The sequence below is a fragment of the Papaver somniferum genome, unplaced genomic scaffold (assembly GCF_003573695.1).
Source record: "Papaver somniferum cultivar HN1 unplaced genomic scaffold, ASM357369v1 unplaced-scaffold_54, whole genome shotgun sequence".
Taxonomy (NCBI): Eukaryota; Viridiplantae; Streptophyta; class Magnoliopsida; order Ranunculales; family Papaveraceae; genus Papaver; species Papaver somniferum.
The window spans coordinates 731,976-746,550 of record NW_020648082.1 but is presented as its reverse complement, the minus strand read 5'-3'; the positions used below and the strand labels follow the sequence as shown (position 1 = coordinate 746,550).

Here is a 14,575-nt window from a genome sequence, read left to right as displayed (position 1 = left end):
CATTCACTAGGATCGACTTCCATTGTTGGCACAACCGAATTAGACTATTTTCTAGTTATTTGTATCAACTTTGGTTGTTGACTCCATTCACTTGGATCAACTTAGACTGTTGACACAATAAACGACTGGAATATGTATTAGTAAAGTTATTTTTGAACTTTTAATTTTTGGATCAACTTCGTTTGTTGACACCAAATTTTGGCAGCGGTGGCGGCAGCAGTGACAACATCGACAATGGTGGTGGTGGTGGCGAAATATTAGTGGCAGTGGTGGAATATTAGTAAGTGGTGGTGGTGGTGGTGGTGGCGGTGGAGTGGTGGTGGCGGCGATGCTAGTGGCGGTTAAATGGTGGTGGTGGTGGTTGCTTTGAAGTGATAGAGAAATTTTTTTGTTTAGGAATAAGGTTTTTAAATGAAAAATAATATTATTAGTGAGGCTATTAAGGTAATCTATTTTTTAATGGATAAGATTTGTAAATGATAGGGGTATATTTATTGTTGTATAAGGGTATATTTGTTGGGTGTCAAAATTAAGGATATTTAATTAATATACCCTAAATATAAAATATATACAAAATCAAACAAAAATGAATTAACAGAACTCTGGTAAGAGAGTTACCTATTGGAGAGCGAGGTTGGGTGTTCGAACTAGGTTCCGAGTTCTAGTTCGGAAATATCATTCGGATTCGGTAAATTCAGATACGTTCGTGAATCATTCGTGAGGTCCATATAATCCACGAACTAGGTTCAGAGTTCAAATAGTTCGGAAGTATCATTCAGATTCGGTCAGTTCCTACATGTTCACGAGTCATTTGGGAATGATTCATAGAATTACTAACTAGAGGCTACATTGTACGTGTTGGAGAAGTTTACTATGACCGTTGCCATATATAATGAAATTTCAATTTAAGGATAGAGAGTGCGGATAAAGACAAAAAAAATTTAAAAGATTTCCAATAAGCTAGACTTGAGTGAACTGAACATTGGAAAGTTTTGGAGAGAAGTTGAATCCCACAAGACTTCTCCTCCCTAATAACTAACATGTATATCTGGGTATAGAAACTTTATCGGGTGGAGCAAAATAAATTTGAGTTCAGGACATCTAAGCTTTATCGGGATTGTCTATCTTACATATTTTTTATATTATAAAACAATGGTAATCTTGATGAGGTTGTGTTGGGGAAGCATGCTTATTCTTATGATTAGGACGATAGTTCCTGGTGCCGCAATAGTTGAAGAGTATTTCTGTGTTAGAGAAGAACCACTATCATTTACCTCTTGAAGTTATACAAATTGAGCTTCTTTTCTTGCATGGGTCATTTTTACTTGCTATCATGGGTCATTAATACTTGCATGGGTAGTTTAGATTGTTAGTTTGACTTGATGCACACATGATATTTTCGTACCTCACATCAGGAATTTGTTAAATAACCTATTGGATGTCCAATAGTAATAGTTGATGATCCCAGTTTTTTCTAATTTCAAAAACTCGACCACAACTAATTTTAATACCACTCAAATCCGGGTATGTTACTAGAATTTTTGTTTTCTATTTTATGAATTCTGAGTTATACATGTAAATCTAAGTTAAACACTCAAATCTCATATTTCAGTAGGAGAGGCCTTTTGAACGATCTATGATGGAAGTGTTGCCTTATATAGTTTTTGTTGTAGAGCACCAAAAATTATTTTAGGGTTCAAACTACGATGTAGATATTGACTTACGGAGTTTTTGCTGCATTCTAGAAGAATTATTGACTGGAGAGCCAATCGTGCTCGGGCAAGGATACTCTCACTGTTGGTTGATCCTATACCTATATAATGTGTTGTTAGATTAAAATTTTATATTTGGATGTCGTATTCTTTAGGAGACAGTTATTTAAGCGGTTACATTTGAATCAAGTTCGAATAATATTTTTCTTTCTAAGTTCTAAAATTACCGGATCAAATTCGAATAATCATGGTTACTCCTACAAGAGTGGTAAAATATCAGTATATTAAACATTAACATTTTCAATAAGATTTCACTACAACAACAAATCTAATAAGTATTTGTTTTCCTAATATTTTTAGACCGAGTCTTATGACCATTCACAACTCACAAGCATCTTCATATGGAAAAAACTTTGACCATGAGACGCTGACCAAAAACCACTTGGATGTTTTTCATTATAATAGGATGGTATATATGTACAACAAAAAAAGTAGACCAAAATACGAGTTGACAAAGTTTAAAAAATATCAAAAATTAGACAAATACTTGAATGGCATCACATTTAGCAAATTTTTAGAATTGGATGACACTGACGAAATCCACAATACAGGGTAAAATTCTAAAAGTAAAATGATTAAGCTTATTTACTTGGGGAAATTTTCAGAGAACTAATGAGGGGAAAGAAACTAAAGAACCACAGAGATATCTCTGCAGCGTTCAAAAATAGACAATTTTTGTTTTCCAGATATTGTTTGGAGGAATAAAATACTTAAAAGAAATATAGACAGCATGATAATAGGAGTCTTTTCCCAAACCATGGATCTGAAGAACAAATAGAAGAATCTGGGAATATTATTACAAAGACGAACGAAAAGTAAAAAAAAAAAAACGTTGGATTTTAGCTTTGAAAGAACACTTATAACAATAATACAATTAGACCTGGATACAATTTGGGATCGAGAATGGATGAGAATATGCAAAGAATGTCTTATAGTATATAAAACTGAAGAAAGAATATGGGAGGTCGAGCGCAATTCAAAGTTATATGTATTTGGTTTAGGGTTAAATGACTAGCAGAAGTCAAATATGATTAAAAGGTAATGCCATCTTACGTTTTACGTTAAATTTTATGATTGTTTTCATGTCGTCTTTTAATCAACATATATGATTGCTTTCTTATTTTTTTTGAACATGATATATGCACCAATGCAGACTACAATAAGTATGATACGTATCCATCTAGGGTTTTTAATTATTTTTTTGTTTGGAATTATAAATTTACTCTTTTATAAGGGTTAAATAAATTCATCTGTTGCTTTGTTAATGACTTTCTGCAAATTTTTATATAGAATCATATTACTCAATGAGTTTTTTTTTTGTTGGTTAGTTTCTTGCGGTGTTGTCATATTGTTTTGTTAATATCAAGCATTTTAACTCATGTTTATTGTTGAATATGATTATTGTTCAAACTCAACTCAAAACGAAGTGCTACCACATACACTTTTAAGTATGTAGTAATCTTCTCCTTTAAAAATTTGACATAACTCATTTTTTGAAATATTATACCAATATTGTTTTTCTTAAACATGTACACCAATTTTTGGATGATAAGCACAAACAATATTACATTATTTTTTTCCTATCAACATTTATGTCATGAAACACTTTTTATTACTTTAATATAGATATATTTTAGGTCTTTAATGAGACAATGTTATATTTATTTTCTTCCTATCAACATTATATCATGAAATACACCACATCATTCATGGTCTTATAATATGCATATTCATGATCCGGGAGCATCATAAATTCACAAAGAACAATAATGACATGTGAAGATCACTGAGTTTATGAAATGATCTTCACAATGGTTGTTGGTTATAAATTGGAATATCGTTTAGGTTCCAAATTGATCAGGCTGATACCAATTTCTTTAATCTAAGTTGGGATCTCAGACGTATTGATGCATTAGTGTCACGTTGTTGTAGTACCTGCACTCTAGTACATGTCCTTTATGCACTTTCTCCTTAGCTTGACCAGATTGAGCTCATAATCACACTTTAAGGAAATCACATCTGTTTTGTTAAAGAAGACTACCATATTGTACTTTCGATGTAAAGCACCAACAATTTATATATGGTCTCTATATATATATTTGTACACCTCTAAGTTGGCGTACAAATCATGTATTAGGATACTATATCAATGTTATTTTGATATTTGCATGCTACAACGTGTTTTGAATTCTGAGTTATGGTTAATGCACTACTTACGCTTTTAAGTGATTGATGATTTTGTTTCAAAATATATTTTTACTGAAACTATGTATCTAATTTGCTAGAAGTGCGTATCTAAAGTATGTACACGTAAGACTAAAAGGAGAGGTTGAGTCGGGGCCGTAAGGCCCTGGTGATACCTAGTATAGTCTATGTATAGGGTGGGATGAAGCAAACAACACAAAACTTACATTTTAGCTTGTGTTCCTATAACATCGGCTGGAACATCCGAGAATCGTCTTCAAATTGATTGATTTTTGCTCCTGTAATCACTCAAATTTTAGCTTATGCTGCTGTACAGCCAAATTTCAGTTTGTTCTATTCTAATGAATTAATTTTGATAAGTCCTCTAAATTGATCAAGATTTTTTAACTTCTAATTGAATAGTCTCACCTAAATTTATCTTTTATTTCTTTGATTTGATTAAATTTCATGTATCTGAAAATAAAAAATCGAAATTTAATTTTGTTTTGAACTTCATATCATCAAAGAATTTTTGATTACCGTTTTACCCTCCAATAATATTTTCTCTTTCGATTCAAGCCCCGTTTGAGATTGCTTTTTTCAACCAAAAGCACTTTGTAACAAACTTGTAATGAAGTTTTACCAAAAATTGTGTTTGATAAATCTTTTCAAAGTGCTTTTGGAGAGAAGCACTTTCATTTTAGGCATGCTTCTAAAACCTGCTCAACACTAGCTTTTAAAAGCTGGAGGAGCAGAAGCTGCGGACCCACATAATTTGATTTAATTGATTTTCTATTTTAACCTTGTTATTTTATTATAAAGACAATTTTTACCCTTGAATATTGTACACTTATCATTATATTTCTAAGTTCTATTTTATTTCTATTTTTTATATATATATTAAAATAATAAACAATAATTACAATATAATAATATTTTTTAAGCAAACATAATTATATTTTTTATTAAATATATAGAATAAAAATAAAAAAAAATATTACTTATATTTTATTTAATATATTATAATTAAAAATATAATTTATTATAATTCAATTGCATTTAAAACTAGTTTTGAAAGAACGCGCAATTGGGGGATATGAAAACTAATTGGGGGATAGAGAAAAAAGACAAAAACTGGATTTAAGTATCAAATCAGGGTCACCCGTTATCTAAGTATTTAACTAATATACCCCTCACTAATCATATTTAGTGATTAATTATAATTAGTAAAAATCTTAAGTATTTGTTAAATGATTAGTGTGTATTTTTATTTGTATTTGGGTGAGTGAGGTGAGAGTAGAAGGAGGGAAAAAATATTTGAGAGGGAACTTTTTTTGGTGAAAATGGAGGATGATTGTGAAGAGAGAATTGCTGCTGCTGAATCTTTAGCTCAACTACAACAAAGAGCACATCTTGAATCTTCTGCTAATGACAACAACTCACAATTGCAAGTATTTATGGAACCAACACCCTTGGATCATGATTTTTATGAGCATGAAGTGTTTCGTGAAGAGCCAACCCAAGAGAGTACACTAGTTCAATATACAAGCACTCCAAATACTCGGGTAAAGGTGCCAATGTGTTGAAAATTTGTTTCTTTTTTCTTTGAATCCATAATTGTTGCAGCTGAAATAGCTCGGTACCGGCATATATGTAGTATGAATACAATGCCGGCACCACCTTTACCGGCATAGTATTCATATTATTTCTATGCCGGCTTGTGTTCCACCAAAATATCCATGCCGGCACAAAAATAAATTTTTACCTAACACGAAATATTCTTCGGAATATACTACCGGCATGGTTCACTCCTAACTTTACTATGTCGGTACCATCAGAAAAACATAAAGGAAGTAGTTTATTTGAAAGTTAAACGTCGGTACGGTTTGGTTATTAATTATCGACCAAGACGGCATTGTTTTCCGGCATTGACTCATATGTAACAACATTGCCGGCACCGTTTTCCCGGCATTGATTTCCAAGAAAATACAATGCCGGTATCGTTTCAAATTTTGTCTTCAGTTTAGGTGCAGTTCTAGCATGCCGGAACAAATGCCGACACCTGTTTCCGACGTTGATTTTTAGAAATTTGTATGCCGGAAATTTAGTCGAGCATGCCGGAACTATGATCTGGCATAGTAATTTAATTTAATTTGGAAATAATTTTATTTTCTTTTTATTTGTTCCCTAGATTGTGAAATATATGGATCCAAAAAATTCCAAACCGTTTGGTCCGGATACGTCCGAATACTATAAAATCCCTCGGGTATGTTACCAAAGAATATTTTTCACCTAGATTTTTGGATTTTATGTGGGGGTTGTTTATAAAGAACCTTATACTCTCCCGTGTTTTTCCTTATGCATGGAATAATAGATAAAAATGAAGCAATTACTTGGGCTAAAGAGGGAGCTCTTAAGCACATGTGTGTTTTGGTGAGGAATACCCAAGATTCAAACAATCGTTTTGAGATGGCTTGCGAGAGAAGTGGGGAATATAATAAGAAGAATAAACACAAGAGAAAAGATTATGTATATCCCAAGATGACTAATAGGGTGTACAAGACTCATGCGAGGAAGGATAACTGCCCATTTAAGCTTGTATTCTATTTAAGAAACGACGAATGAGATTGTATGGTGTGGTTCGGCTGCCATAACCACCGGGATCCGGAAGATTTTGTTGGTCACTCCTTAGTTTCAAAGCTAACATCTCATGAATTTGAGGATGTAAAGAGAATGACCAAAGCATGTATCAAATCAAGAGTGATTCTTAGAGGCTTCAAGGAAAAGGATAGTACGAATGTTTCTTCTCTAAGTATAATCTATAGCGCACAAGCAACTATTAGAAAGGTGGAATGGGAAGGTAGGAGCGTTATGAAAGAATTTGAGAAGATATCTTGGGATCACAACTACACTCGTATCATCAAAATAGGGCCGGACAAAAAGACCCTTTAAATATTCATTTTGCATCCTTTGCTTGCACAATTGGCTCATACATGTTTTGGTGTACTTATGATAGATTGTATATATAAGACAAACAAATGCAATATGCCGTTGTTCAACATCGTGGGGAAAACATCGGACAAGGTATCATTCATAATGGCTTGGTGTTTAATAGAGAACGAAAAGGATTACAATTATAATTGGGCATTACGACAATTGAAATTACTCTTCCGGGAAAATCATCTCCTGAGGGTCATCATAACCGATAACGATGACGCGTTAATAAATGCAATATCCGCCGACTTTTTGGATGCACAAAATTTCCTAGTACATATCATATAGTTCAAAATGTGATAAAAGCTTGTCATGCTTTGTTTGAACCCTCTAAGGAGGATATTAAGAAGATAATGATTACTCAACTTCAGGAAAAAGTTCGGACGAAGAAACTATCACCCGAAGAAGAAGAAGAAATGTGTAGAATGATTAAAGAGCGGGTGGACAAGGAATACGATGAAAATCATAAAAAGTGATTTGAATTTCAAAGGGATTGGGAGAAAGTGTATTTGTCTCTTACCGAGGATACGTACGAAAATAATTTGAACATGTTTATTTCCAATTGGAACGAAGTGTATCCAAGTGCCGTCTCGTATTGTCGGAAGCAATGGTTGGATAAGTATAAGGAAAAATTTGTGTGTGCATGGACAAACTGGTATAGACACTGCGGGAATGAAGCAACTAGTATAGCAGAGTCTGCTCATGGGAGATTTAAATATCTCATCTAGTCTAACCAAGGAAACGTGGTTACGGTCACCGAGGCAATGGAGCAATACTTCAAGAATGATATCGATAGGATCAAGAAATATTTTGAGAAAAGCTCGATGGAAAGGATAACTCAGTTTCTTCTGTATGATAAGTTGCTACGAGGAATAGAATTCAATGTGTATCAGTGGGCAATAAAACGTATGATAGAAGTAATGCAAAAGGAGATAAACCACGGAAAACCGGGTGATGTGTGTATTTGTCCCGACATGTCTTCATTGGGCCTTCCATGTCGTCATATGCTTGTGAGGTATAAAGAAGTGATACCTATTGAGGTTATCGATCCGTTTTGGAAGCAACTATATTTCACCCCTCCCCCTTACGGAAGCTCCCGGACAATCACCGTGGGAAACGAACGAAGCAAAGGAATTCTTCGAAGCTTACTCACGTGGAAACTCGGCTGGACGGAAAGTCTTGTTGAGCCAAATAAGGCTAATTACTCGCCCATGGACAGCACAAAGTGAAGAGCCAACAAAGGGAGATCCTACCGGTAGGCCACAAACCAAAAAGTCAAGGAGAAAACAAAGAAAAGAATTGAAAGATATGAGTCAACATGAATGTGAGAACCAGACGACGTAAATTTTTTAAAAATCTTCAACCACATGGAATCCCGCGAAATGTTATCTATAGTTGAAGGACGAGTTGCGGCGTATCATGCTTGGGTGATTGCTAAATCTTCCTTGGAGTCAAACGATGCCATTTGTTATATGTGGGAGTAGGTTCTATACTAAGGTATTTATAAATGACTCTTCTAGGTTTTAAGGTTTCATAAGTTAAGAGTTTCAAGGATATATATAAGAAATTACGAGTTTTGGGAAATTGGGTCCAAGTATTAGCTCTCTTTATATAGAGAAAAACCTCAACGACTAGTTTTTTTGAAATCACGTGTACCGGCATTGACGTTAGTATGAACTTAGACGCCAGAAACGGCTTCCGGTATTGAATACTGTTAAATATCGATGCCGGTACTTGATGTTTTTTTTACAGAGTGGGCCAAATCTGCAGCGAATGTCGGCATGGTTTTAACACCAGAATACAAAGCCGGAAAAAACTACCAGCATAAATTATATTTCTGCGACCATGCTGGTACTTGTGAATTTAAAAAAAAAACGGCTAGTTTTTTGAAAATAAGACCGTTGGAGCTTCATTCTATATAATACCCCCCATTCTTTTGGAAAAATTTACACAAAGCAAGCCTCAAAAAACTGATCAAGCAAGCACGGTTCAAGCTTCACAAGCGATGGGAGATTCATCAAAAAGCTCTATTTGCAAACCACCATCAAGTTCTATCTGCAAAGTAAGTAGATTCAACATTACTAACAATATATGGACAGTTAAAATCTTCTCTAGTAGGACGTATCACTAATATAATCTTCTCTTACAGAGTCATCATTGCACCTGTCTAATTTGCAAGTCACCTTATCATCTATCCATGGTCCATCCTTTTATTTATTCGAAGTGGAAAAATTATGATGGGACACGCCGGTTTTGGATTGCAAAAACTGATGATGCTGAAAATGGAAGAATCTTTCTAAGGTGTTTGAATCATCCAAAATGCGAAGAGTTTCAATGGCTATACAAAGATGTTGAACTATTAGAATCAAGAGAAAAACACAAAGGCCAATGAAAGCCTATTGATGGGTGTGACGGGTGTTATATGAAGGGAAAGGAATATGTTGGAAGAGAAGATGAACCAATGAAGATGGTCCTTGACATCGAGATTCCAGACGATGTCTTCGAAGATATTCACGAAAGGCTCAAAAGTTCCGCAATTATTGAAAAGGGACGGGTTACTAAATAGGAGATCATCTTAAACCAAAAGTACTCCATTCACATGTTTTTTTAGTATGTTTTAATTTAAAGTTTCGTCTTTTTTAGTATGTTTTAATTTAAAGTTTCAATTATAATATAATATATTATCTTGGAACGAAATAAAAAGAGCATTTGTAACAGATCTATAATCAATCCCGACATCGTAGTTTTAATTTCTGAAAGGTTTACATAGTGCCGGCATGTAAATAAATCTTATTTACCATACCGGTTTTCTGCAAAACTATCCAAGTTTAAAAAAATCAGAATTCCGGCATGGATTCGTATAATTTTTTCTATGCCGGCACTGTTCAAATTTTATACAGGAACTTGGACCCTTTCATCCCCAATTTCCGACATGGTTTATAATTACGTATCTACGCTGAAAACAGTGCCAGCGCCTTGGTGTAAAGAAAACTTACAAATAATTTTTTTTACTAGAAATGTAAATATGTTCAACATAAACCAAACAACTAAATTGTGCTTAAATGTTCTTAATACAAGTATCATAAACCAAAAGTAAACCAAACAACTAAAGAGTTCATCCAGAAACAAGTTCGAAATTGTTTAAAATGTAACAACCACCATCCAAATAAAGAAACACAACTAAAGAGTTCATCACTTGGTCTTTTGCTTCTTCCTCGTTTATCCGAACAAAGCTTTTGCACTTGGGTCTTCCGTTTCATCAAGATTTTCCTCAACTCCCTTCATTTCTTCAAGGAATAGCACCTCTCCTTTCTCGTACTTGCAACCAAACATCTTCTTCATCTTGCCAAGCCGACGTCGCTAGTTTCATACATCCAACACATAATTAGTATATATATACGCTAATATAAGATTATGTGTACATTAATTGACTAAGCAATTAACAATAGTTACTAGCAATCCAACGGTATTTTGAAGTCCGGCCATTGTAAGTGGTGCCTCTGTAGGAGTTGGAACGGGAGGGTTTTTCTGGGATGGAGCTTTGACGTCCTCTGGGTGCATGACAAAAGGATGTAACCCTTCTAGGTAATAAAACATGTAGTCAGGGTGGGCTTCATCACCGTTTTCCGTAAGCACCCAGTTACTAATATATACCAAACGACGTGGTTCCCTATCCCTCTAATGTGTTGGTTCTGGAATTGGATCATACTCTACCCTCAACTTCAGCTTAGTTGAAAATCTCAGAGAACTGTCAACTTCGTACCTTTCAAGAGAGGCTGTATCGGGATAAGGTAATTGATTATATCCAAGTTGTCTCATGACACGTCGGGGATCATCCATAACGTATCCCTTTGGGTGGAACAACGATCCATTGTAAAATGCAACGTTATTATACCTCAAAATTTGGTGGTTCTCTCTAACCTCCTTGTAAGGGTCGAACACAACCTCATTGGCAGTCATCGCGTCCAGAGCCAATCTCATATTTTTCAATCAACGATTGTTACCGGGCTTCGGAATATTGTTGAACTCGTATCTCTTATCTCTATGCTCCTCGGGTTCGGAAAGGTTTTTGATCTTCAAGAAGGGGTAGTCCGTGAACAATGTTGGGAAGTGTTTATAAGCCCACACCAATGCCAATGTGGAATGATATAAATAAAAAGCAATAAATTTTGTTTCTAGTTTAAAATAAGGGTACATGTGAACAATATACATAAGAACATAAGTTTAAAAACAAAATTTAATTGGAGTAGAGTGAAATTCCCGACAAATTGGTTTGTAACATCCTTAGAGGCCCTTCTCATCTCCTCAATTAAATGTGCCATTACCACGGTGCCCCAAGAATAGTTATAAATCTCCTCCAACAGATCCAAGTATTGAAGGTAGTTTTCACTAACCCTGTTGTCACTAGCGTCAGGGAATACCTTAGTGCCCAAGATGAATAACAGGTACGCAGCGGATGTATAACGAATCTGTGCAGGGTCCCATCCATCCTTCAAACTTCTTTCCTGCGTGTTTTCAAACTTCTCCTTAAGCAACTCTAGCTTGATAGTCTTTGTCATACTATTATTAGATACATAGAAGCTTTCTACAGAAGTTTTGTAGTCTCAACCCAACAGCTTCTTAGTCAGAGCGTGCAACTTCGACCATTCTAGGTCCGGACACTTATCTCCTTCTGCAACTGATTTGTTGGTAACATTCAAGCCTAGAATTTTCTAAGCATCATCAGGGATCAATGTCATCTCCCCAAATGGAAAGTGCATCAGTTTCACCATGATACCTTTCGACGAAGCAATTGACTGTTACATAATCACACTTCACATAATTTTCAACCAAAATATATAGACCAGACTCCCTTACTATTGTTTCTACTTCTTTACATTTCGTAGACAAATCCCAATGAGACGCGATTTGGTTTCGACAAACACGCACAACCTTCTTATGATCCTACAGTTAGGAGATAATACGATTAAGAGATTTTACATAAATACAAAACAATACATATGCACAAGATAAAAATTCTTACATAGGTTTGATAGATAGTACGAGCCACGAGTCCTTGTATCCAAATAGCATTCTCGGATCCGAAGCTTCACCCCAAATTCTACCACGATCAAGGTCAGGTATCATGTCATCAGGATAAGGAAGGTGAGAACCTTTAACTTTTACTTAGCCTTGTGTTAGTTGTTGCCTTGGCCCAACAACTTCCTCTACAACTTCTCTTTGGGTTGCTAATTGACTTGGATCAACCTCATTATATTCCTCCTCACTTTCCTCTTCATCTTGCTCATCGTACTCAACTGTTCCAGTAGGTTCACGGATTACGAGTCGACTACGGTCACCACCACTCTTCCATTTTCCCTCTTGTAGAGCCTGCCCCCAGACGCTTGTAGCGACCAAGTTCTTTCTCACGAGGAGGCAGAGACTGAGGATTACCAAGATCGTACCTCTTTCTTTCTTAATGCCAGCATCTTTAGATTTTGATGTCTTAGCTTCCTTGGCTTAAGCCCTATACCAAAACAAACACGAAATAAATATAAGACAACTCACTTTCATTTTTAATACCGGCATAGATATACTAAATAATGGCATAGAATCATCAGTACCGGCATTGGTTCACGAAATATCAACCATGCCGGGAATAAAAAACGGCGTAGTAAATTAACAAACACACCATGCCGGGACCCTATTCCGGTATTGTCGAATAATTGTCGGTTATGCCTGTAGGCTTAGGTAATTCCTAGACAGTTCCTGGATACCAAAACATCACTGCCGGGACATACGTAAAAAATCATATACATGATGTAACCTAGTACCGGCATAAAATTCAACCTAAAATCAATGCCGGCACTAATAAAAAAATTCATACGGTTTTTCTGTATATGAAAAGTGCATTGCCGGTGTAATCGAATAAAATTAAACCAATGCCGTAACAAACCACCGGCATGGTATTCAACCTCATTTCAATGTCGGTACAAAACATTCAGTTTCAGGTAATATTTAAATTGATGCCGGTATAGTATCCATACTAACATCGATGTCGTAACTCCAATACCGACATTGCCTTCATTCTAAATTGAGTGCCGTAAGCTAGTACCGGCATTGTATTCATACAAATATCAATGCCGGAACTCACTGAAACTCAACTGTTTGAGTTAGGGTTCGTGATTCTAACCTAAATCCACTCCTATAAATCGATTCAAACACTTATAAAACAGTTCAAAATCACTTACCTTCTCACGAAAGCCATAAAATCACCAAGTTGATCGTCCGGAGCCTCTTGTTCTTCTTGTTCTTGCTCTTGAGCAATCAAAGCAAGCCTTTGGTCTAATTTTTGTTTAGCAATCGATTGTGACTTCGATTGGGCATCTGATTTATTTCGTGGAGGCATGGTTATAGATTGGGGTAGGTTAATCGACGAAGAAATTTTTGAATCGACGATGAAGAACGATGAAGAGGAAGAACAGATGAAGAATTTTTTTTTTCAAACCCTAACCCTGAGTGCCTGGACAAATGAAGAGATAATGGGGGATGTTTTGATTTTTAGTTTTAGGTTTTTATTTTCTGGGAAGGATATAACAGTCTTTTTAGAATGATTTTTAATTAACCAAAGAGTATTTTAGTATTCTACCCTCAGAAATCACCCCTTAGCAGACACTATTGGTTAGGGGAAGTAATTCATATCCCCCAATTGCGCGTTCTTTTGAAATATGTCTATTTTCGTCATTAACTACGTCACCAACACTTTAAAATACAAATTTACCAAACAAAATTTACAGTTTATTAATTTCACAGAGCTTTTTAAATTATAATTTACCAAACGTCACGCCAATTTATTTCCACAACACAGCACAACACAACAGAAAAACACTTTTTTAAAACTCACAGCAAAGCCAAACTAGCCTTCAGTGGTGTAAATATAGGGGCAAAACATTCCTAAAAATTTGCAGCTTCACTACGCTACAGTAACGGTAGTTCCCTTGACATAAGAGAAAAAGAATAAGACATAAGATAAGATGATTCAGTTGTTTCATTTGATCAAATATTTTTTTGTGCAATCAATATGCAGTCTAAAACGAGAAAGTGATGAGGATGCTCAACATAAAACATCAATCGATTTATTTATTTATTTGGGATATAATCGTTTGGTCTTATCTGGGTGGGAACAAATTAGTCCCTTGGCAAGCCCAGTTGACATAAATGAAGAGGGAAGCTGGAGAAAAGGTTTTTGGTGTCACAGAAACGTTTTAGGTGTGAAGTGCCAGAGCTTGGGAGAAGAGCAGAGAGCAATATAAAATCAACTTGGTTATTGGTTCTTTAATGGTTGGGGATGGGGGTCAAAAAAAATTGTTGGTCAGATTCAGAGTTGGGTGAATTCATCTAGAGAACTCGACTAAGAAGTAATACGATATAATGAAAAGGCTAATAATGAAAATCATTCACATACTTATATAAAGATCAAACTGTCGAAAGAAGGTATAGGCAGATTTACAAAAAGAGAATCCTTAAGAAAGTCCATATGGCACAGGCATAAGCTATAAAAGTGCATCTCAAAAACATATATATAGAGGGATACTTTGAATGTTCAGTACATTTCTTTTGGTTTACTTGTGCCTGAGTGTGTCAGT

General features: G+C 35.2%; 1 long non-coding RNA gene across 1 annotated transcript; it reads left to right on the top strand.

Moving 5' to 3' along the window:
• The first annotated feature begins 2,543 nt into the window (after nt 1-2,543).
• Nucleotides 2,544-4,336, top strand: LOC113343099. Its single transcript, XR_003357038.1, has 2 exons — nt 2,544-2,810; nt 4,058-4,336. It is a non-coding gene; the product is annotated as an uncharacterized LOC113343099 (long non-coding RNA).
• The last annotated feature ends 10,239 nt before the right edge of the window (nt 4,337-14,575 follow it).